Here is a 22963-nt window from a genome sequence, read left to right on the forward strand (position 1 = left end):
TTAAATCTTGAGAACCTAGCTTTTTGGAAGAGAGAAGAACAGAAATGTGGGCTGGGTCTACAGCTCAGCTGTAGAGTGCTTGCCTAGCACATGTGAGGCCCTGGGTTGGGTCCTCAGCACCATATACAAATGAACAAATAGAATAAATGTAAAAAAAGAACAGAAATGTAATCATTTACAAAAAGGGTTGAAAGAACTAATTCTTGTTCCCAATAGATCATATCTTGGTTATATATGAGTTAGGGCAAGCAAACTAGAAAAAAGAAAAAGAGAAGTTCCATAGAAAAGACAAAAAGAATAGAGATAGAATATCTCCTTTTATTTAGTTGTAATACATTTCCTCATTCCTTGAATCCTCATGCCATTCTATCAGCAGGAATTAAGTATCTATCGCACATTTTTTCCTTATCTGAATAAATACACGACTGAAATGGTGGTGTCACAGTATTAGGTTAATGAAATTAAATGCATTCACTTACAAAAATCAATGCAGAATGTTTCCACCAACACATTCACTTCAAAGCTGGTTTTCTTCCCCATTGCCCATTGCCTACCTACTTGGAGAGAGAGTCTGTGAATAAGACCATTATTTCCAGCCAGGACTCTCCCAAGACAACTATTCTAACAGCAATTTCATCTTTACAAGGAGATTTCATGCCCTCTTCATACACCACCATTCATGAAGACCAAAGTAAGTTTCTGGGTCTCATAATCACTGACTTTTTATATTATACAAGATACTGATTCCATATGCACAGCTTTTATTTGAAAGGAGAGTCCCACAAAGGCATCATTTGCACCCAAAGGCTTAGTTAATTTGCTGCAGTCCTACAGTCCAGGTTGGAATGAAGTGAGGAACAGAAATCCTCTTTGGTGGATTTCAGTGACTTCATGTTAAAATAAGTAGAGCTAATGTTGTCTATTTTAAATAGTGCTACTACATTTTTAAAATTGGATATTAAATGAGAAAATAAATGTATTAAAATAAAGAGGCCTTCAAGGACTCAAGGAAATACTAGTATCCCCTTTCTGTCTTCTTTATGTCAATCTTCCATGCATTTTATCTAACCCGAGGTTGGATATTGGTAACCAACATTAATTCACTTGACAAAGCTTTGGCATTCAACACCTCCCATAGAGAAATTACAGTAATTTGAGTGAGATATTTTGGGTTTGGATATGATTTCTGAGATGTTCAGAAAATGTATTTACTCTCCCTGGCCTTACTTTCGTTTGAGATAAGAGTAATGATAGGGACTGGGGTTGTGGCTCGGTGGTAAAGTGCTTGCCTAGTACATGTGAGGCACTAAGTTCAATTCTCAGCACCACATAAAAATAAATAAATAAATAAATAAATAAAGGTGCTGTGTCCATCTATAACTAAAAATATAAAGAAAGATTAATAATAGTTTTTACCTGATGAAATTATCAAAATTCAAATGACCTTAGACCTGTTTCAGTAATGAAAACAATAACTACACATAGAATTGTCAATTTATATTTGTTATTTCCACATGTCTATAAAAATTCAGTTTTGAGTTTCATTTCATCTCATTTTTAGATAAAAATGGAAAAAGGAAACTATGTGTGTGTGTGTGTGTGTGTGTGTGTGTGATGTTTATGTGTGTAAACAGCACTAAATTAAAAAGAAATATAAGGTGCCTAAACCATGGAAAGTTTCTATTCCATCCTGAAATGTAAAACATGCCTGCTTCTTAATTTAGTGGAGTCCTTTCAGTCCTTAAGTATTCAGGTAAGGTCACCAACGTATTCGCCATGGTAGACAGTGCTTTGTGGAGGCATTACCTGTCTATTAAGAATAAAGCGAAGAGCATAGCTTTGTTGTACATTATTTTCACAATGTATTACTTGTCGATGCCCTGATCTGTATTTGAACTGGCATTCTTGAAAAGAAAGACTCTTTTACAAATCCCTTAAGCTCTAATGCAGTCATTTTAATTCACAACAGACTAGAACCTTATATAATTGTTCTCAGCTCAATACAATCCTTAACAGCTTTCGATTTACATATTGGACAGCTGTTTTGAATAAGAAGTTGTCTATCATGGATCCTTTTGTCATCTGTCCAAGGAATGTGTTTATAAATGGTTCCAATTAGAGTAATGAAGGATTCATGTGAGAACACTGATCAATAGCCAACCTTAGGAACAATATAAGTCAAAGACAGATGTAAAATGTGACCGGGCTTAACAGTGTCAAGTTATCTATGGGGAATGTGCACAATTGTTTTTGGAAAACAAATGGAAAATTTCAAGTCTTTGACCATTGGACAGAGTTTGATTCCATGACACAGAAGCACTTAGATTCTGTGTTAAATAAATCATTGACCCATATGACTGAAACTATGCAGATTAATGTGAACAACAGCAGCCAGGGAAAAGACAGTTCAAGGAAGCCAAAGAGACCAGGTCTTTACTGTGAGTATGGAGGCACCCCCTGTTAACCTTAGGAACAGATGTCCATTACTATAAGAACGGGCCATGTTGATAGCAAAGTTTCTGTGCAAACACGTTTTATACTATGTCAGACACATCTGGTCAAGGGCTTTGTAATAGCTTTATTTATTTCTTGCCTGAACTGGAACGTCAGAAGCATGCACTCCACATTAAGCCAAGAGTTCCCTTTGTTCCACAGGGCTGCCACAGCTGGAACCCTTTGTTGGTTGACACAGCCAGATCTTCTGTAGAGACCATTATATTCTTTGGCGTATTCAGTGAGTTTGCATCTTTTAATCCACCTCAGCAAGCAGTGGGGAATTTGTAAGGGCCATACACAGGGCCTTCTATTAAAATTATACAGGGACACCAGCTGGGAATGCAAAATTGATAGCATCGAGGTGGCCTGCTACCAAGTTGGCCTTGGTGAGATGTGCTGTTTGCCATATCCCTGTTTGCTTAGATCATTTAGGAAAAAAAAGCATCAAAACAGAAGGAGCTTTTCATTCTTATGTGCTGAGGTTGCTCATAGGTTACTATCTCCAGCCAGAAAAAAGAAAAAAAAAAGAAATTTTGTTATCGACTATAAAAATTGTGTATGATGCAGTTTCGGGAGGGTTAATAGAGAAACATCTGGCCTGCAAAAGTTGAAGAAGGGACCAGTTAAAACAAAGTTCTGCCTAGATTTCTAATATAATTAAGGCTGGGTTTTTTTTTTTTTTCTTTCTCTTTAACCACATCAATTGAAAGCCCAATTTCAATGTACTATAGCCTTGAGGAGTCATAAGTTAAAGGGCGGTGGAGACTGAAAAACATAAGTAGATATTCACAAATGTGCACCTAGTATAGTCTTTAAACACATGCGGAATTGATTGTATCTGTCCTGGTTCAGAGAAGTTCAGCGTCTGGTTCTAGTTTTCAGGAACACACTGTCTCAAACATAAGAGTCACTAAACTCCAGCCCTGGAGCAAGCACCCTCTGCACTCACTCACTCCCTTGGCTATGTCCTCCCCAGGATTGATCCCCAATTGAAACAGAAGCTGCTTGAGCCTTCCCAGTCCCATGGGTTTCTCTTGATGGTGACCCACTTGACCAGTGCTTAAGCTACAATTTCTTGGCTTAGTGCTCGTTGGACATTGCCACTTCTGATTAATACTGATCTTTGGAATCCTCCCCTGAAAGCTTCTCTACCCAGAGTGTCTATTCAAAAGAAATTTTGCTCTAGGTTCCACTCCATCCCCCATGGGATTTCTTGGATGATCTAGAAAGCCCTCAAGTATAATGCTCCATTGAATTTGCCAGAGCCTCCTGCCGTGAGCAGATGGGGAAAGAGCTGAATGCAATCTTGGGCCTGCATGTGCTCTTATAGCTGCTTAGTGCTGGGTTGTCTGTGGTCTGTCCTCTCACACAGTACCCAATTTCAGCTAATATTACATTTTATTTATTCAGATCATAGTTTCACTTTTAGTTGTAATAAGTATTGACTGTTTTCTCTTCAAAGGGGGAGAAGAGCTCATGCCTGAAAAAGAAGCAACATCAAGAACAAACCAAGGTTAATTTCCCCATTTTTCATATAGATTACTTTTTTGTAAGTTTATTTTATCAACTATGGATGTATGATAATCCTAACAAGTTAAACAAACAAACAAAATTCTGATGAGCACAGAATAAGAAAAGTTAAAGACACTATACTGCTTCCATTCAGATAAATTACTGTGAACTTCATCTCATATTCTCATCTTATTATTATATACATTCTTAGTACAAATAGCATCACAAGGTATATACTATTTATTACATGCTCTTAAACTTAAAAATAAATCATGAAGTAAATTAAGTATATATGTGTAAGTAAAAATTTAAAAGTGAAAATGTCATGTTAATAAGATAAAATGTATCATATATAAGTAAATTCATCATATTATATACAACTTATCTATCAGAGCAATTGTGCTATATATAACTTTTTTTAAGTACACCATTAACAAATGGTGTTATAGCTGCACAGCAGTCTACTGTATGCATTTATCATGGATAATTTCACAATTTTCCTGGTTTCAACTTATGACCATTTTCAAATTTTCACTATTGAAAACAAAATGTACAACTTCAGATTAAATGCTTTAAAGATATGCATAATTCATTCCTTGAGATGAAGTGCTAGCATTTCAAATTTTGATATTAACTTTTATGACACTTTTAAAGCTTTTGACGTGTTTTGTCCAAAATTGGTCAGTGCTCTAGTAGATTATAATATCAAGAAGGTATCAGAAACTTAAAAGACATATTTTGTTTTTCATGAGCAATATTACAGGAGAATGTCAAGGGATGTACTTCTGAGTGCTAAAACTATCAAAAAACCCCAGGGAGTGATTAATATAAAAGTAAGAAGAGCAGTTACGATTGGAGGGAGGGGACAGACTGCCCCTAACAGTCACAGACAAGGATTTGGAGGTGAAAGTTAAAGGCTTTGGAAGTCAATGGCAAAGTTCTATTTTTTTTTTCACCAGGTGAAGATAGAAAGAATGTTACCTCTTTTTATTAATTTATTTGTTCAATGATTTTTTCGTTTGTATTTTATTCAAAGTGAAGATTCTAAAATGTTAATGTTATATGGTTGGATGGGTTAATTATTTCTTCTGCTATAATTCTACTGAATGATATTATTCTCATTACACTTTTTTAAAAAATGCAGGTTGAGCATCCCTAATCTAAAAAGCTAAAATCCAAAATGTTCCAGAATCCAAAACTTTGAGCACTGACATGATATCACAGGTTGAAAATTCCACACATGACACCAGGGGACAGGTCACAATCAAATGCAAACGTACTAAGATATTGTGTAAAATTCCCTTCAGATTATGTGTAAAAATGTATATGACTAAAGCGCAATAAGCCAATCCTGAAAAACCAAAGGGCAAGCATTTTTCTCTGACATGCAGATTACTAATTCACAATAAGGGTGGGGTACTAGGAAAAAATAGAGGTATTTTGGATTAGGTAGAGAGGAGTAAAGTAAGAGGAGGGGTTACTGGGATAGGAAAGAGAGTAGAATGAATCAGACATTATTACCCTATGTACATACACCACCAGTATGATTCCACATTATGTACAACCAGAAGAATGAGAATTTACACTCCATTTATATACGATGTGACAAGATGCATTCTATTGTCATGTATAACAAATTGGAACAACAAAAAAGGTGTATACGAAATATAAACACAGTGTATGTTTAGATTTGGATCTCATCTCTAAGATATTTCATGTAAATATCCCAATTAAAAAAAAAATCCCAAACCTAAAACATTTCTGGTCCCAAGCATTTATTTCAGATAAGGAATTCTCAATCTGTAATGAGTTCATGTGTCTGTTTCTTTTTCCGTATTCTAAGCCTCTTAAGGCAAGGTTTGTTTGTTGTTTATTTTCACATAGCCATGTCCATGTAGTGTGGAAACTGCCTGCCACTCAAATGTTGACTGCAGTAATCACTTCTATCTGTCTACCACTTAAGGTAATTCAATGGCACCAATGTACTCATATGAACCTATTATTTAAATGAATGGTGCATTCTATGGTTGGAAGTCCAAAAAAGAAAAATATAGCCATTGCCCCCAATGGACTTAAATCACATGTTTGATTCATAAAAAGATGAATAGTGATTGAAGTATAACATTATGAGTGAAAGGGTTGGAGCAGATCAGTAACAAATGCCCCACAAGAATTCTGAAAATGGGAGAAGTCTGTTGTTGGGATATTGAGTTTTAATGTGAGCTCAGAGGGAATAACAGAGGTTAGCAACTCAGAAGACAGCATGTAAAACACTTGATATTTTAAAAATTAGTTTTAAGAATGAAGAAGTTAATTGTAATGCCAACCCATTATTCCACTTGAGAATAACCCAATACTTAGATTTTTTCACCCATGACAGAAAAAAACTCATTGTTATTTTTTCACGATCAATATTCAATCAAACTGAAAATGCACAAGAGAGCAATATTCAAGGGGTTGGGAAAGACAATGGAAATGATATGAGAATTCCTGTTAAATGAGGAAAAATTGACCACCAAATATTGTCTCCATCAAGCTTTAGAAATAGATCCTGGGCCCCATCTTTTGCCATAATGAACTGCTTAGAGATGTACATGATAAAAATCAATGCACTCTGAAAGGGAAACTTTTCCATTCGCCTTACTACCAAGTTCCCTTCACAGCATTTCAAAATTATGAGACTTCATACATTCTGAGTATAACAGCACCTTCATCAGAGAAGCACAGATGAACCTAGGCATTGTTTCTCTAACCCAATCAGAGTTGGTGACAGAAATGTAGGCACAACAATTAAAAATGCACTGATAAAACTATAACACTCCATTCTAGGAAACGTCAGGCACAACAACGAATGAGAGTGACCACTCATGCATACCAAAAAGCCCTGCAGAAGAAACCTAGATGGGAGAGACTGATGTGTTACGTACAGACAGAAGACTGTGTAGGACATCCGCCATAAATGAGTAACTATAAAATTTTAAAATGAAAACGTAAAAGTGATCTCATAATAGAGTTGGTACATGTGGAGAACACACATCCTGAAAATACAAAGATCAGTTTGGATTCCATTACCAATTCAGCTACTGAATTGAACAAATTGCAAGACTAAATTTCAGAAGTCATCTAATTCTTGTGATGCTCAACTTTCTTCATGCATCAAATTGTACTAAGCATCTTCCTATACCTACTTCTAGGGTTACTGTGTCATGGTATCTGCTATTTAAAAGCTACTTACCCAAGGGAGAAGGATTCCACAAGGTGTGACTATCAGAAGGCCAACAGAAAAGCTGCCTATCACAATGATCTAGTGTAAATGTCACAGGTTTTAGAGTCCAATATTTCTGCTATTTTACTTTCAAGTCCACTATTTCTTACCTATTTGACTTTAATCAAATAATTCCATTGTGTCTCAACTTCCTCAATTGTATAATTAAGATAATGATTACCTCTTTGGAACAAATCATACCAAATTAATCTCATTTCTTTTTCAGAGTGTAAGTAGTAGCCTATATCTAGACATGATGTGATGTGTTTTTATTTCAACAAGATATGTGACCATGAATTCCTTGATATTCTTGAAAATAGATAAAAATTTGAAGATCTGGAATGCTGCAAAAGAATAGGGCCAACTGAAGGAAGGCTTTAAATGCTACAATAAAAGTATCTATTTCCATCTCTTTTCATCCAGCAATATATAAATTTCTTCAATAATGCCATGAATTGGTGAGATTATTGATTTTGCAGGACATGAAACTAGAAAAATAGTGAATAATTTAGGTGATATAATCAATATTCAAAATTATAACATATATGAGCAATGTGCTCAACTAAATAAGATATCTAATAAAGACTAATTTAAATTCCTTGGTTTAAGATTGGTAAGGACTTTAAAGAAATACAGAATGGCAAGGCATTCTGTCATGGCTCATCTTGCAAGATGGTTTTGCATTCCCATTTGTTATGGTATAAGTATGATGTGTCTCCTGAAAGCACCCGAAAGTGAGACAATGCAAAATATTTAGAGGTGAAATAATTAGAGTATGAGAGGTAGAACTATTATGATTTGAATGTGAGGAGTCCCTCAAAAGTTCACCTTAGAGACAATACAAGAAGGTTTGGAGGAGAAATGATTGGGTGATAGCCTTAATGTAATCAGAGAATTAATCCCTGATGGGATTAACTGGTTGGTAAATGGAGGCAGGTGAGATGTGTTTGGAGGAAATGGTTCATTGTGGGTGTGACTATGGGGTATATATATTTTGTATCTGGAGAGTGGACTCTCTCTCTCTCTCTCTCTCTCTCTCTCTCTCTCTCTCTCTCTCTCTCTCTCTCTCTCCTTTCTAATCATCATGTGAATAACTTCCCTCTGCCAAACTCTCCTGCCATGATATTCAGCCTCACCTGGAGCCCCTGGGGAATGGAGCTGGCTGTGTATGGACTGAGACTTCTGAAACCATGAGCCATTAAATAAACTTTTCCTCCTCTACAATTGTGCTGGGTGGGACCTTTAGTCACAATGGTGAAAAAGTCGACTAAAACAGCAACCTAATCAGTGGCTTATACCACTGATATGGAGTAGCAGGGGGGGAACCTTAGGCAGGTAGGGTGTGGTGGGAGGCAGTAAGGACCTGTGGGCTTGCTGTTGAGGTATACACTTTGCAACTGGTGAGATCTCTCCGTGCTTCTTGGTTGCCATGCCCTGTCCTTCTACCAAGAGGTTCCGCCTTACCTCATCTCCAGAGATATGGAGTCAGCCAACCATAGGTTGAACTCTGAAATTATGAACCAAAATAAACTTCTCTTTCTCTAAGCTGTTCTTGTCAGGTCTTCTGGTCACAGCAATGCAAAGCTGATTAAAATACCACTATGTAATGTGAATTTATTAGCTCAGAATTGGCTTTGCTAATGTCATGTCATCTCCAAATTTATGCTTTCAATTACAGAAGTTACTAATCACATATGTATTGAAACAAATTCAAATTAATTTAAACTTTAGTGCCTCAGATATAATGTGTGCCTCAGATATACCTCATTCATTTGTAGATAGTTACATCAAACAGCACTGACCTAAAGCAGCATGTCTCCATGGGATCAGGAATACTTTAAAGCAGCCATTTTTGACATCTATTGGGGCAGTTTTAGTTTTCTCAATGATTTCAGGAGAGAATCTTATACAATGGAGAAATGCTCTACTGTCTCTTATTTTTAACTCTCATGTATATTATTATTTTTATTTATTATATTTTCATTTATATATGACAGCAGAATGCATTACAATTCTTATTACACATATAGAGCACAATTTTTTATGTCTCTGGTTGTATACAAAGTATTTTCACACAAAATTATGTCTTCAAAACAGACAAAATTCCTAGTTTTTATAATGATCTAGGCCTTGAAATAAATGCTGTTAAAATAGACTAGTTATTTATTAGTATAAACTCTTGTCCATGGAATGTTCATGCCTCGTGAATTTGGGTACTTGGTTTCTGACTAGTCAATAAAAGTCCATTCCAGATCTCTGATTGAGTACAACCAAAAATCCTGAGAAGGATACATGAACCTGACATTTGAGAACTTTGAAATAATAGGCAGATTAGAAAAGAAAACCAGAATTCAATGTATCATCAAATTGCAAATATATTTGCAACTTTTCTCTTTTCAATCTTCTTATGGCTTAGTCACATAAAAACAAATTCAAAGAAAGAAAACAAGAAAAACCATAGAAAAGGACAAAAATTAGTGAATATGAAAACAAAATAATAAAAAACAAAAAAATAAAATACATAAACTTCTATCAAGAATAAAAGAGAATGAGAGAGAATGGGAAGAAATAAATTACCAATATGGAGAGTGAAATAGAAAACAACAGTATAAATCCCCACAAACTTTAAAATGATAAAGGAAGGAATAACCTAAATTTTGTACATGTAAATTTGAAAACTTCATTGAACTTCACTAAAAAACCATAAATGTTCAAAATTCATTCAAGGTAATATAAATATTTATAATTTATAATATTTATCATTATAAATAACCCTACAACTCTTAAAGAAATTTAACTCATAGTTTAAAACTCTAGTAAGGTAGTTTCCAGGCTTAAATGGTATTATTAGTGAATTCTACAAAACATTTTGAAGAAATAACACAATTCTATACAATTTCTTCTAGAAATACAAGAAGAAACAACTCCTAGCCTTAGCCAGATTTATGCTAAAAAAAACCAAAAACATGTAAAAAAAAATCCCACGCAAAGAAGATTAGATACCAAAGCCCCTCATGAAGATAGAGACAAACAAACAAACAAAAAAAACTTTCAACAAAATATTTGGAGATTAAATCCATAATATGTTAGCTAGCTTTCCAACACTACAACGAATTACCTGAGGTAATCAATCTATAAGGAAGAAAGGTTTATTTTGGCTCAATGTTTCAAAGGTTTAAGTCCCTTTTCACTTGTCCTCATTGCCTTTGGGTCTTTGGTGAGGCAATATGTTACTGTTAGGAGCAAGTGGCAGAGAAAACTCAATAAATTGGCACCCAGGATGCAAAGAGAGAAATTGGAAAGAGGTATGGTCCCAATGTTGCCTTTTAAGGGAAAACCTGCAGTGACCTAACTTCCTTCCACTAAGCCCAACCTTTTAAAGGTCCCACCACCTCCCAGTAGTACTACAGGCTGACTACCATGCCCTTAATACAGAGGCCTGTAGGTAAATATTCAAAATTCAAACTATAGTCTACACCATATGAGAGAATAATGACTTAAAAAGGAATAATGCATTGCAACTCAGACCCACGTGGTATTTATTCTAGAAATGCAATGTGGTTCTACATTCAAAAATTTATCATTGTAGTCCACCATACTCTCAGTCAAAAGGAAGATATCTCTGACCTTTATAGCTTTGCACAGGCTGATTTCTCTTTCAGTCATTTTCACCTCTACTTACTTGTATTATTCTTAAAAAAAAAAAAAAACAATTCAAAAGTAAATCATTTCCACTGCATTATTATTGCTCCCTCGCCAACATTATGCAGAGATAGACAGATTCTTCAACCTTTCACAATAACTGTTCTAATCCTAGATGAACCTCTATTACAGCATATTGCTGATTGAGCTGTATCTGCCCTTTTATGTTTCCCAATTGTTGCTGAGAGATTGAAGAAAGAAGGAAATAGAGCAAAGGCGCTCTGCTCTGGGAAATGAGGAAAAGTATGTTGATGAAATTAACTGGAAGCAATTATTCCAAAGAAAGTTGTATCCCCAGCAATAATAACATCAACCTTTATTTTTCTTTATAATTAGAATTGTAGAATTCATCATGAAATTCACAGTCATGTTTAAGTGACCTGGAATTTGAGAAGTCAATGTTTCACTCTTAATTAGTGAAAGATGATTCTTAGTTACAGAGAACATTGTATCAGTTAAGACCAGGAGCGCCAGCCCACGCATAAAAACAACAAAAGAGGAGCCAGGAAACAGAGTGGACCCTAAGTTTTATAAACTACCTGGCAATGAGACTGCTTGCGGTTCATTTTATTCTGGGTTATGTAAACAACATTATACCAGGTAAATATGGAAGTAATCTTTCAACTTCTTGTGACAACGATCACATTCTTATTAGTATATGGAGATTCACTTTCCTTCTTATATCTAAAAAGGATTTGCAGGGGTGGGAATCGGTGTATTAGGCAAGCCGACAAAAATGATCCAGGTTTCACAGACAGGTATGTCTGGAAACAGGTTGGATTTAAAAATGATGTAGCTAGTTAAGAAAGGAAATGGTTGTTGAAGTCAATGAAGGATTATAGACCTGTTTTTTGTTTGTTTGTTTGTTTCCAGTATAGCTAAGAAAAGAATGTACTTTAATGAGCCAAATAATGACCATTTCATGTTAGGGAAAAACTGACAATGAGCACTCTTAAACCCTAGACTCTAAGGGAAGCAGAGGATATGTATTTTCTCCTAATGGATATTTAATTAGGAGTGAACTAAATGGTTTTGAGGACTTCCCGTATAGGTCTAGATTTCTAATGGGAGATGGAAATTAAAAATGTTTTGATCTCTGCATCTGAGAATGTTCACTGCTCTTTATTACTGTTTATTCCTTAATTAAGTCCCTATGGACTACAATTTCTGTCAGGACTTTCAGGTTCTCCCACCCCCACCCTTTCCTTTTGTCTCTTGTGGCAGATTAGATGCTATGAGAGTTTTGAATTTCCATCACAGCCTGCTACCTGCCCATGTGTCATCTGAGTTCAGTTTTTCTCCTTGGAGAGGTGGAGTTTACTTTTTTCCCATACCTTGATTCCGAGTCTAGAGGAAATACATTTTGGCCAAAGAGATGTTAGCTAATGTGATGATTTCATAGGTTGGAGAAACAGTAGTTGTTTTTCTGCTTCCACTCTTCCTCTGGCACCAATGTCGTGAGAATACAACTAGGTTTTTAAGGCTATTGTTCCTGATATCAATTTCAGGAGACTGTTTTGGAAATCCAAGCAAGAATGTCTCTTTTTCCTTTCTATGCATCATCACTTAGTTGATGCCTTATTATGCCTGAAATGTTTCTGGCAGAAATTTAGGCAGGGCAAAAAGATAAGGATGATAAAATATACAGTAAATTACCCTCAGCTAAAAACTAACAATTGTATCGTTACATTATGAATAAAAGCTAGTGTACATTTATTTTTTTTTTAATTTTTTATTGTTGGCTGTTCAAAACATTACATAGTTCTTGATATATCATATTTCACACTTCGATTCAAGTGGGTTATGAGCTCCCATTTTTACCCCATATACAGATTGCAGAATCACATCAGTTACACATCCATTGATTTACATATTGCCATACTAGTGTCTGTTGTGTTCTGCTGCCTTTCCTATCCTCTACTATCCCCCCTCCCCTCCCCTCCCCTCCCCTCTTCTCTCTCTGCCCCCTCTACTGACATTCATTTGTCCCCCTTGTATTATTTTTCCCTTTCCCCTCACTTCCTCTTGTATGTACTTTTGTATAACTCTGAGGGTCTCCTTCCATTTCCATGCAATTTCCCTTCTCTCTCCCTTTCCCTCCCACCTCTCATCCCTGTTTAATGTTAATCTTCTTCTCATGCTCTTCGACCCTACTCTGTTCTTGGTTACTCTCCTTATATCAAAGAAGACATTTGGCATTTGTTTTTTAGGGATTGGCTAGCTTCACTTAGCATAATCTGCTCTAATGCCATCCATTTCCCTGTAAATTCTATGATTTTGTCATTTTTTAATGCAGAGTAATACTCCATTGTGTATAAATGCCACATTTTTTTTATCCATTCATCTATTGAAGGGCATATAGGTTGGTTCCACAGTCTTGCTATTGTGAATTGTGCTGCTATGAACATCGATGTAGCAGTGTCCCTGTAGCATGCTCTTTTTAGGTCTTTAGGGAATAGACCTAGAAGGGGAATAGCTGGGTCAAATGGTGGCTCCATTCCCAGCTTTCCAAGAAATCTCCATACTGCTTTCCAAATTGGCTGCACCAATTTGCATTCCCACCAGCAATGTACAAGTGTACCCTTTTCCCCACATCCTCGCCAGCACTTGTTGTTGTTTGACTTCATAATGGCTGCCAATCTAACTGGAGTGAGATGGTATCTTAGGGTGGTTTTGATTTGCATTTCTCTGACTGCTAGAGATGGTGAGCATTTTTTCATGTACTTGTTGATTGATTGTATGTCCTCCTCTGAGAAGTGTCTGTTCAGGTCCTTGGCCCATTTGTTGATTGGGTTGTTTGTTCTCTTATTGTCTAATTTTTGGAGTTCTTTGTATACTCTGGATATTAGGGCTCTATCTGAAGTGTGAGGAGTAAAGATTTGTTCCCAGGATGTAGGCTCTCTATTTACCTCTCTTATTGTTTCTTTTGCTGAGAAAAAACTTTTTAGTTTGAGTAAGTCCCATTTGTTGATTCTAGTTATTAACTTTTGTGCTATGGGTGTCCTATTGAGGAATTTGGAGCCCGACCCCACAGTATGTAGATAGTAGCCAACTTTTTCTTCTATCAGACGGCGTGTCTCTGATTTGATATCAAGCTGCTTGATCCATTTTGAATTAACTTTTGTGCATGGCGAGAGAAAGGGATTCAGTTTCATTTTGTTGCATATGGATTTCCAGTTTTCCCAGCACCATTTGTTGAAGATGCTATCCTTCCTCCATTGCATGCTTTTAGCCCCTTTATCAAATATAAGGTAGTTGTAGTTTTGTGGATTGGTTTCTGTGTCCTCTATTCTGTACCATTGGTCCACCCGCCTGTTTTGGTACCAGTACCATGCTGTTTTTGTTACTATTGCTCTGTAGTATAGTTTGAAGTCTGGTATCGCTATACTGCCTGATTCACACTTCCTGCTTAGCATTGTTTTTGCTATTCTGGGTCTTTTATTTTTCCATATGAATTTCATGATTGCTTTCTCTATTTCTACAAGAAATGCCATTGGGATTTTGATTGGCATTGCATTAAACCTATAGAGAACTTTTGGTAATATCGCCATTTTGATGATGTTAGTTCTGCCTATCCATGAACAGGGTATATTTTTCCATCTTCTAAGATCTTCTTCTATTTCTCTCTTTAGGGTTCTGTAGTTTTCATTGTATAAGTCTTTCACCTCTTTTGTTAGGTTGATTCCCAAGTATTTTATTTTTTTTGAAGATATTGTGAATGGAGTGGTTGTCCTCATTTCCATTTCAGAGGATTTGTCGCTGATATACAGGAACGCCTTTGATTTATGCGTGTTGATTTTATATCCTGCCACTTTGCTGAATTCATTTATTAGCTCTAATAGTTTCTTTGTAGACCCTTTTGGGTCTGCTAGGTATAGAATCATGTCATCTGCAAATAGTGATAATTTAAGTTCCTCTTTTCCTATTTTGATGCCTTTAATTTCTTTCGTCTGTCTAATTGCTCTGGTCAGTGTTTCGAGAACTATGTTGAACAGAAGTGGTGAGAGAGGGCATCCCTGTCTTGTTCCAGATTTTAGAGGGAATGCCTTCAATTTTTCTCCATTCAGAATGATGCTAGCCTGAGGCTTAGCATAGATTGCTTTTACAATATTGAGGTATGTTCCTGTTATCCCTAGTTTTTCTAGAGTTTTGAACATAAAGGGATGCTGTACTTTGTCAAATGCTTTTTCCGCATCTATCGAGATGATCATATGGTTCTTATTTTTAAGTCTATTGATGTGGTGAATAACATTTATTGATTTCCGTATATTGAACCAGCCTTGCATCCCAGGGATGAATCCTACTTGATCATGGTGTACAATTTTTTTGATATGTTTTTGCATCTGATTCGCCAGAATTTTATTGAGGATTTTTGCATCTAGGTTCATTAGAGATATTGGTCTGTAGTTTTCTTTCTTTGAAGTGTCTTTGTCTGGTTTAGGTATCAGGGTGATGTTGGCCTCGTAGAATGAATTTGGAAGTTCTCCCTCTTTTTCTATTTCCTGAAGTTGCCTGAAAAGTATTGGTATTAGTTCCTCTTTAAAGGTTTTGTAAAACTCTGCTGTATACCCATCCGGTCCTGGGCTTTTCTTAGTTGGTAGTCTTTTGATGGTTTCTTCTATTTCCTCAATTGATATTGGTCTGTTTAGGTTGTCTATATCCTCCTGACTCAATCTGGGCAGATCATATGACTTAAGAAATTTATCGATGCCTTCACTATCTTCTAATTTATTGGAGTATAAGGATTCAAAATAATTTTTGATTATCTTCTGTATTTCTGAAGTGTCTGTTGTGATATTGCCTTTTTCATCCCGTATGCTAGTAATCTGAGTTCTCTCTCTTCTTCTCTTCGCTAGCATGGCTAAGGGTCTGTCGATTTTGTTTATTTTTTCAAACAACCAACTTTTAGTTTTGTCAATTTTTTCAATTGTTTCTTTTGTTTCGATTTCATTAATTTCAGCTCTGATTTTAATTATTTCTTGCCTTCTACTTCTTTTGCTGTTGTTTTGCTCTTCTTTTTCTAGGATTTTGAGATGAAGTATGAGATTGTTTATTTGTTGTTTTTTTCTTTTTTTAAGGAATGAACTCCAAGCAATGAATTTTCCTCTTAGAACTGCTTTCAATGTGTCCCATAGATTCCGATATGTTGTGTCTGTGTTTTCATTAATCTCTAAGAATTTTTTAATTTCCTCCTTGATGTCTTCTATAACCCATTGATCATTCAGTAACCTATTGTTCATTCTCCAAGTGATGTATTCTTTTTCCTTCCTTCTTTTATCATTGATTTTCAGTTCCATTCCATTATGATCAGATAGGATGCATGGAATTATCTCTACTCCTTTATATTGTCTAAGAGTTGCCCTGCGACATAATATATGATCTATTTTTGAGAAGGATCCATGTGCTGCTGAGAAAAAAGTGTAACTGCTTGATGTTGGGTGGTATATTCTATATATGTCAATTAAGTCTAGGTTATTAATTGTGTTATTGAGTTCTATAGTTTCCTTATTCAACTTTTGTTTGGAAGATCTGTCCAGTGGCAAGAGAGGTGTGTTGAAGTCTCCCATGATTATTGTATGGTGGTCTATTAGACTCTTGAACTTGAGAAGAGTTTGTTTGATGAACATAGCTGCACCATTGTTTGGGGCATATATATTTATGATTGTTATGTCTTGTTGGTGTATGGTTCCCTTAAGCAGTATGTAGTGTCCCTCTTTATCCCTTTTGATTAACTTGGGCTTGAAATCTATTTTATTTGATATGAGTATGGACACTCCTGCTTGTTTCCGAAGTCCATATGAGTGATATGATTTTTCCCAACCTTTCACCTTCAGCCTATGTATGTCTTTTCCTATCAAATGCGTCTCCTGTAGGCAGCATATTGTTGGGTCTTGTTTTGTGATCCATTCTACTAGCCTGTGTCTCTTGATTGATGAGTTTAAGCCATTAACATTTAGGGTTATTATTGAGATATAGGTTGTTCTTCCAGCCATATTTGTTTATTTATGTTACTAAACATGGTTTGTTTTCCTCTTTGATTATTTTTCCCCCCTTTACTGTCCTACCTCCCACTGTTGGTTTTCATTGTTATTTTCCATTTCCTCTTCCTGTAATGTTTTGCCAAGGATGTTTAGAAGAGATGGTTTTCTAGCTGCAAATTCTTTTAACTTTTGTTTATCGTGGAAGGTTTTAATTTCATCTTCCATCCTGAAGCTTAATTTCACTGGAAACACAATTCTTGGTTGGAACCCATTTTCTTTCAGTGTTTGAAATATGTTATTCCAGGATCTTCTAGCTTTCAGAGTCTGTGTTGAAAGATCAGCTATTATCCTGATTGGCTTACCCCTAAATGTGATCTGCTTCCTTTCTCTTGTAGCTTTTAAAATTCTCTCCTTATTCTGTATGTTGGGCATCTTCATTATAATGTGTCTAGGTGTGGGTCTCTTATGATTTTGCACATTCGGCATCCTGTAGGCTTCTAGGATTTGGGATTCTGTCTCATTCTTCAAGTCTGGGAAGTTTTCTCGTATTATTTCATTGAATAGATTGCTCATTCCTTTGGTTTGAAACTCTGTCCCTTCCTGTATCCCAATGACTCTTAAATTTGGTCTCTTGATGTTATCCCATATTTCTTGGATGTTCTGCTCATGGTTTCTTAACAGTCTTGCTGAGCTGTCTATGTTCTTTTCAAGTTGAAATACTTTATCTTCATTGTCTGATGTTCTATCTTCTAAGTGTTCTACTCTGCTGGTAGTATTCTCAGTTGAGTTTTTAAGTTGGTTTATTGCTTCCTGCATTTCTAGGATTTCTGTTTGTTTGTTTGTTATAACCTCTATCTCCCTGTATAGTTGATCTTTTGCTTCTTGGATTTGTTTATGTAATTCATTGTTGAAGTGATCTTTCATTGTCTGATTTTGCTGTCTGATGTCTTTCTTGAGACTCCAGATCATCTGAAGCATGTATATCCTGAATTCTTTATCTGACATTCCATCTGCTGCAGCTATTACATCTTCTAACGTTGAGTTGACCTGCATTGCTTGTGGTCCTTTCTTTCCTTGTCTCTTCATACTGTTAGAGTTCCTTTCTACTTGGTGAAACTGTTGTGCTATTGAATTTTCCCCCTATATATTTATATTGGTCTTGTATAGTTGCAAAGTCTCCCTCGCAGGCGCGGGCGGCGGCTCTGCCCCTCCTCCAATTGGGGCAATGTGCCTACCACGCCAGCAGGCCGCTGGGCCTGCTCTGCCGGTCGGTAGCAGGTCCGCCTACCTTGCAGGTGCGGGCGGCGGCTCTGTCCCTCTGCGGGCCGCTAGGCTTGTTCTGTCGGTGGTTGCAGTTCTGCCTACTTTGCAGGCGCAGGCAGCGGCACTGCCCCTCTGCAGGCCTCTGGGGCTGTTCTGTCAGTGGGTCGCAGGTCCTCCTACCTTGCAGGCGCGGGGGGGGGGAGGGCGGCTCTACCTTTCCTCAGGCCACTGGGCCTCTTCTGTCTGTCTGTTGCAAGTCTGGCCTGTTCTGTGGGTGGTCACAGTTCCGTCTACCTTGCAGGCGCGGGGGGGGGGGAGGGGGCGGCTCTGCCTCTCAGCAGGCCGCTGCTCCTCTTCTGCCAGTGGGTCACAGGCCCGCCTACCTTGCAGGAGTGATTGGAAGCTCTGTCCCTCCGCAGGCCACTGGGCCTTTTCTGTCGGTGGTCACAGTTTCGCCTACCTGGCAGGCCAAAAGCTAGTGTACATTTAATCAGCTCTATTTTCCCTTCCACAAATGAACAGATATTTCAATATAATATATACATGATAAAAATATATTTTTTGGTCAATTAAATATAAACATATGTATTTTAATTTTAGAAATGAATTGAGATAATGCAAAAGGACTTATAAAATGAGAATAAATAAATATTAATGATTAAAATCTGAACATGAATACTGAAGGAACAGAGGATGCCATGAAAGAGATAAAAAACAAACAAACAAGTGGGGGGGAAGCCAGTAGTTTGTTGGCATAGAAATTCAGAATAGAGAAATTCAAGAATGAAGGGGTAATCCACTATATTAAGTGGAAATACATTGTTGTATAATGAGAAGGAATTCTGTCTTTAAAACCAAGTATTTTTGAGTTAATGTACTGACTTACTCTCTTAAAAGCCTCTTGAAACTTTATGTTTTCATCTATAATATATGCTTAAAATATAGTTGCATACTTATGGTGGAGTTGAATAAGGAGATCCTGCCCAATGACAAACTAAAAGGTAAACAATGATTTCAAGAGTTTGGCTGTTCTATCTTGATGAAATCATCTGGAAATATGTCCTGTATTTTAGGAAACATTTTGAATAATTAAAAAAACAGATGATATGTGGTCTTCTGGGGAAGACAAATTTTGATCACTTTTATTCTGCTTATCAGACTTTCTAATTTTTATAGATGTAAATTTAATCTATTTTTCAGTTTTGTAGTTGGATAACAAGTATTGTGTATTGAGGATCCAAGAGAGCAAAAAACCAATTTGAACAAATCACTTGCAGGAACTTATAAATAAGAAATATTATAAACAAAAGAAATAGAAACTCTGGGGGCTGGGGTTGTAGCACAATGGTAGCACATGTGCTTAACATGTATGCGGCCTTGTTTCAATCCCCAGCACTACAAAAATGAAAGTAAGGAAACAATGAATGTGAATCCCATTGAGGGAAACCACTCGTGCAAATTGGACTGCTGATCTGACCAAGAACACAACAAGTAAAACACTTCTATTTCAGAAAGACATTCACCCATTTCTCCCTCTGTCCTAGCTAGTTTGAAAATGAGTTTGATTTCTAGGAAGAGGGTATTTAGGTCACATTACAGAAAGCTGAGTTATTCTTCTTTATCAGAAGCAAATTGAGGTAGAACTCCTGAATGAAGAGATAATATTCATGGCTTGGAAAGGACCTCAACCAAGATAACTTACTAATGAATTATAAAATAGGTGAAATAAATTAGATTATAAGGGTCACGTGCAGGAATAGATGACATTGAATCCATAGATCACAGTCACTCATAACCCCAGTTAGAATCTCCATCTGGAGACACTTGGGAAGCTATGAGTTTTAAACTCAGGACTGAGAGGAGAAATAAATGGTGCCTGGATAGGGTATGCAGATAGTCATGGGGGTCCACCATACTTCACTTCCAAACTTCAGATCCAAGCAGAGGTGTCCATGATGGCCTAGTCAAATCTGGTAGAAAAGAGGTTGTTGCTGTCCCTGTCTCTATAGCTCAGTGTGTGTAATATTCAAGGTGTGTTCATTAAAGCTGTCTTCATCCTTCTCATTCTGGTTTGATTGTCCTATGTCAGTAACTTGGCTGGATGTGATATTTTAAGAGTGTGGTGGCCCAATCCTTCATTCCTGTGGTATCTGAATCTTATGTTACCACAGTTTTCCATTGACTACGACTCCTTGCAAAGGAAATATTAAAAGTGCTAACAGAGAAGTCCATATTCCAAACATGGTCTTCTTTGCCCATGTTGTGTGAGATGAACCTAAATCCTACCCTGTTGTAACATTCAACCACTCTATCCAGAACAGTAATTCCCTTGTTCTTCTTGTTGTTTCAGTGACAGAAGGCTAAAATGGTACTGGAGAGAACAGGGATCAGTTCATCAGAAATATAGCCAGGTGCCAACAACTAGTATTCTCATGATAGGTACTGGGATCTCTCTAAAACTCCTACCCCAAAGTTCATGAGGACAAGAAGCTGAATTATAGCCAAATATTTAAACATTTAATCCATAGATCTTTATGGTGTAGCTATACAGAGATGACACTACATAATTCCCACCACTGCTTTTGAAGGCCGTGTCCAGGTAGAACTAAAAGAAATAACTGTCCCCTTCAGGTTGATGCCAGAATCCAATGAATATTCATCTTCAGAGTTAGCCTGCACTTTTTCCTCATCTCTTGAACGGTCATAAGAAGCTCACCTTGAGTTCCCATTTATGAAATGAAGGGAGAAGCAGCATAGCAAGAGGAGAGGTAAAATGAGGCTATCTCATTCATGCTATTTGATTTGTGCTGTCTAATCATGATCTTACAAATATGATCCTTCTATTACAGTGAAATGCAACTGCTCGTGTCTAATTTTATGGTTTGGTGGACCAGATAATTCTCAGTTCATTACAGGCAACTGGGTTGCATAATGGCTTGATGTTTCATACTCAGCTGTTCAGTCTATTGGGGTGAAGTAGTCAGTTAGACAATGCTTTTCTAAAAGAAAATATCCATTGGCTGAAGATCGAATGGGATTACTCAAAAACCCAACAGTCTGCTGGGCACAGTGGTGCAGCCCTGTTCAAGGGGCTTTGGAGGCCAAGGCAAGAGGATCATAAGTATGTGGCTCAGTGGTTAAGCACTCATGGGTTCAATCCCTGGTATTAAAAAATAATTTTAAAAAAAGACAAGAAACTTCAGTATGGCTGTTGTATTGGGACTTACCAGAGTTTTCATAAAACATCTCTTCTGGCCACAAGCATACCAGTGCTACTGGGTCTTGTTCATCATGATACTTCAGTAATAGGGCAGCTCATGAGACCAGACCCTGATAAGCAGTGGGTTGTTTCCATGTCTTTTCAAGGAGTAATTTCTAGGTCACTTAAGTGTACAGTTAGAGGGTGCAGATAGAATTATCAAGTAGCACAGTTCATTCAAAAGTGTTCTGAAAATATTGTGTCCCCAAAAATTCTTCCTTTCTGGGATAACTGGATAACTATCTGCTCAAGAAGAAGCAGGTTACACATAATGATTTCTATGTCCATCTCTCTGAAGTACCAAGTTTTCTTTAGGGTGTCACTGAAGTTCCAGTACTTCCACCTCAGTTTGTCCAAACTTCAGACTGTGCACACCAATAAATTACATGAATTAAATCAAACATTCTAGGACTGGGACTGTAACTCAGTGGTAGAAAACTTGCCTAGCATGAGCAAGACCCTCCCTGTGGTCCCCAGTACAAACAAACAAAATTCTGGGTAATTACATTCTTGTCAATATTTTGTGTTATCCAAGGCTTCTATTTCCCTTTCTTCATCAAACACCCTTAGAATTCACTGTCATATATGATGCATTGGCTAAAACAGATGGGTGAGATCCTCCAACTTCTTTGGCATATAAATTGTTCTGTTTCCACATCAGGACTTATGCTTCTGATGTCTGGGCCGTACTGGGATCTAGATCTCATTGTGGCAGGAAAGGCAATGTGGACTTGAGAAGACATGTCCTGAAAAGCGTTGCTGTCAACTGCCCCAGGTTTCCATGTCTTGCAGTCAATGGAAGCCTTTTATGTAAAAGATGCATAGAATCCTCAGCAGAGAAGGAGGGAGTGCCTTAGCCATCAGGACAGGGTAAGGGAAAATTCAGGAAATCAAAGTTCTCAAGCCATTTTTATTTGCTTGAATAATATATTTCTCCTGTCTCAGGGCAACAATTCTTCACCAGAGATCTTACTTTAGTGCAAGGGATAAAATAGGTTAGCTTGTAAAATACACTACTCCTCTGAAGCTCTTATGATACCCAAGCCAAGGTCCTCAGACATATTTGCCCCGCAACTGTAGGAGGTAAGGGACTCCTTTACACTTGCTGTCTAGGCTTTCTCGATGTCCACTCTCAGTTGTACATTCATAGATTTCAATTTCTTTTTCTAATTATGCTATCTAGCATCATGAAAAGATGCATGCTGACTTAAGATCTTTACTATCAACTGTTGCTGCCAAAGGGCATAAGTGCTCCAGCCACTTGAACTTGGTCTATGCCTACCCTCATTTGCATTTTTCCATCTGACCACCAGTAATCATTTCAGCAACTGTCCATCCACTGAATTAAATGGGTTTCCAAAATCTTGCTTTGTTCTGTCTATATTATCAGTGCATTCTTTCTATGTAAGGTTTCCTTCTTGGGGTTTTCATGGGTCTTATTATAGCCAGCAGAAAGTGGTGGCACACTCAAATTGGGCAATATGC

General features: G+C 36.9%; 1 long non-coding RNA gene across 1 annotated transcript; it reads left to right on the top strand.

Moving 5' to 3' along the window:
• The first annotated feature begins 559 nt into the window (after positions 1-559).
• Positions 560-6972, top strand: LOC131423774 (uncharacterized). The gene is made up of 3 exons (XR_009225817.1): positions 560-691; positions 3959-4009; positions 6838-6972. It is a non-coding gene; the product is annotated as an uncharacterized LOC131423774 (long non-coding RNA).
• Positions 6973-22963: the final 15991 nt, after the last annotated feature.

Source organism: Marmota monax, unplaced genomic scaffold (genome assembly GCF_021218885.2).
Source record: "Marmota monax isolate L192 unplaced genomic scaffold, Marmota_monax_Labrador192_F-V1.1 WCK01_AAM20220418_F8-fsc00014, whole genome shotgun sequence".
NCBI lineage: Eukaryota > Metazoa > Chordata > Mammalia > Rodentia > Sciuridae > Marmota > Marmota monax.